The 3196-nt window shown below is 34.0% G+C and overlaps 1 protein-coding gene across 2 annotated transcripts in view; it reads right to left on the bottom strand.

Moving 5' to 3' along the window:
- The window catches only part of LOC106469606 (serine/threonine-protein kinase MARK1-like), an 83838-nt gene extending 81348 nt beyond the window's left edge, over positions 1-2490 (bottom strand). The window contains exon 1 of one of the 2 annotated variants that reach the window (XM_022398183.1): positions 2166-2490. The gene's annotated coding sequence lies outside the window, so the exon portion shown is untranslated. The remainder of the gene's footprint in view (positions 1-2165) is intronic. The other variant, XM_013930109.2, reaches the window with a different exon arrangement.
- Positions 2491-3196: the final 706 nt, after the last annotated feature.

Below are 3196 nucleotides of genomic sequence, written 5' to 3'. Positions count from 1 at the left end.
CAGGTTTCCCTCCGAGCTCACGCAACTTCCCAAGTAAGTGAAGTGATCCACCACGCTCAATTCCTCGTTTCCCAGCACAAGGGGCGACGCTAGTGTATCAATATTCTGAAGTAACACTTTACATTTTGAGGGAGCGAATTGCATCCCAAAGGAGGGTATAATATGCAGTAGGTTGTCCAGGGTCCACTGAGCGGCATCCTGTGATTCCTACCTTGCCAAAATTTATATTTTTGTCCCCTAATCCTACCATTTTCCCATTAAGTACGAAAGAGGAGATGCATCAACATTACCAATTCCCTTATAAATAATCTTTAAAACTTCAAGAGAAAAATTTCAAAAATCTTAAATTATTCTTGCATGAAAAACTATCCATCCCAGGTATCATTCTAGTAGCCCTCATCTGAATCCTTTCAACAATTAAGTCCTTTCTAAGGTACGGATCCCAAGACTGAACATGGTACTTCAAATGTGGCTCAATTACAAACTGCTCCATAGTCCTAAACACCCCTAGTCCTAGGTTCCATTGATCCTAAGGTCCACTGGTTCTCATAGGAATTCATTATATTAACATAAGGTGAAATTCTCGAGTGTAACTAAACATGTGAAAGCAAGAGAAATAAAAAAGAAGGAAGAAAAGAAAAAGGCAAGTAGCAAAAGCATGGAAATACCATGTATGCTTTGTGGTGTATAAAGTGAACACATTCAAGATTTATACAGAAATTCTAATGTAACCATTGATTAGATATAACCACAGTCTCTACTGGGATGAAGACCAAAATACTGATTTTACTTAGTAGAGAGAGAAGTATCTTTACTTTAAACAATATCAAATCAGAGATAACACATAAAAGATACACTGAATGATCATCTTGCAATTATTTCACAGAACTGATTAAATAACTGAAAGAAGGATAAGAAATGCCCTCTGTTTGTTCTTTTAACAACTTGATATATGATAATCAAAAAAAGAATAACTAATTACTTGCTTTTCTGGACTATTCACTTTTTTGAATTACTACTAACCTTTGTTACTTGCTTTTCCCAACTTACTAACTCACTACAGAACAACAGTAAACCCTTGCCCCCCATCCCAAGGAAGAAACCAGTTGTTTTAGGACCAATGGTCTTAGGTCTATAGACATAACACTGTCTAACTAAACATCTGTACAATAATATTGTAACCTCTTTAGACTTGTACTCAATAATTCTCTCTTTGGCCTACCACTGGCTACACTACATTGCTTGGATGGCTTAAGCAACTGATCAACCAAAACACCAAGATCTTTTTCTTCCATAACACTGTTATTGTTAAAGTTAATTTCAACAAAATTATACTCACACGCAAATTGTGATACCTCACATTTATTATGATTAAAAGCCATCTGCCATTAATTCACACAACTCACCAAATATTTTTGTAAAGCAGCACCATCCATCTAACAGTAAGCAATATCCTAAACTTTAATATTATCAACAAATTTACATAATCTATTAACCACTCCTTCATCTATACCACAAATTTAATCAAAAAAGGCCATGGAGTACCCCACTTGTGACATTAATCCAGTCTGACTGAGATTAATTTATAACTCTGTGCTTTCTTTCAGCCACCAGTGTTCTATTCAATGAACCAACCTATCTCTCCCACACCCACAGAAATAACTTTTCAACAAGCCTTTTACTTTTTAGGTGGCATCTTGTTAAATGCTTTCTCAAAATCCAGATACACCACAACTACATCAGTGCCCTTATCTACATAAGCAGAATTTTTTCAAAAACTGTCAAAAGATTAGTAAGACAACATTTTCTCCTGGCTCTAGTGAAAGTGAAACCATGCTGTCCAACAAAAGTTTAAACTTTTCAAAATGATTTTGCAAAGCATCTTTTGTTAGGCTTTCCAGAAACTTTTACCACCAACGATGCAAACTAATACTAGTAATAAGCCTATAATTACTGGGACAATCATCACCTCCCTTAGAGTTAGATTTAGAACTAGAACGGTAGAAGTTACAAGTAGAATTAGGTGTAACATTACTATCATTAGCCATCTTCTGGCACCTGCCCAGTGTTCTTGCACTTAGTAAACATTTTCGCGAGTGTAACGTTACATCAACTGACAAAGTACATTAAATAATACATCATAATTTAATAAAAAATATATTTACTTTTCTTAGTCTTCCATGACATCACACAAATCTTTTGGAAATTTAGGCTTATTCACAACAAATTTCCCTTTCAAGAAAAGCGAAATTGCTGAAAGTGAAACCATTGCTTGATTTGTGAAACCGGCAAAGTAAAGCATTTTCCCAGAATTATAAGAATATTTTTTGACGCTTGTAATAAAATCGACAGCGTGTATTATAAATATAAATATCTTCGAAACATGGCGGACAAAGCAACCCTATGCTCATTTGAAGTACATAATGAAACTTGCGCAAACACGTTGTCCTCCTATGACAGCTGAGTCTCAGTTAACATGCATTATACGTTCTGTTGTTCTTAACAGGCGTTAACTTTTAAACCTACCATCTGTAGCTGTATTTTAGTGAAATTAGCGACGCATGGAACTACTTGAAAGTGCGTTTGTACGATGTACTACTTTATAAATCAAATTACCACGACATACACTTTATTAGTTTAATAAACTAAATTTTCATCCTTTTACTTTTAATAAAAATCTTATGTTTGAAAGATAAAAAGAAGACGTGCTTCTCAGCCTACTCTGTAAGTTAATAATTACAATTTTGCTGACGACGTCCCACTTTTTATAAAATAGTTTGGAGACGGTTTTAATAGGTAGTGAAAGAAACTATTACAAATGTATAACGTTTGACAAGTTTATATCATAAGCTAGTCGAAACGTTGTACATTTGAATTAAGGTTTCTTTCATTACCCATTCAAGCCGTCTCCAAACCTTAATCATTACAATGGTTTTTACTATAGGTATTTGCTTTACTGTATTTCTACCAAATGTTGACTTATATTTTTAAGCATCGGTATGAAATGAATCAATTTCCTAACAGCTTTAAAAAGTATCGAAAGACTGAAAAAAGGGGTGGTTTAATAATAATAAAAAACATTAGAATTCTAAAAGTTAAACTCAATAGTTTATATTTTATCTTAGTCACAGCAACATTGATAAAGTTATGTTACGTCTCCGTTTGTTAATTGATTTTCCGTAACTTCGTTCCGACG

This window comes from Limulus polyphemus, unplaced genomic scaffold, assembly GCF_000517525.1.
Source record: "Limulus polyphemus unplaced genomic scaffold, Limulus_polyphemus-2.1.2 Scaffold3568, whole genome shotgun sequence".
Lineage (NCBI taxonomy): Eukaryota > Metazoa > Arthropoda > Merostomata > Xiphosura > Limulidae > Limulus > Limulus polyphemus.
This window is presented reverse-complemented; position numbering and strand designations above follow the sequence as displayed.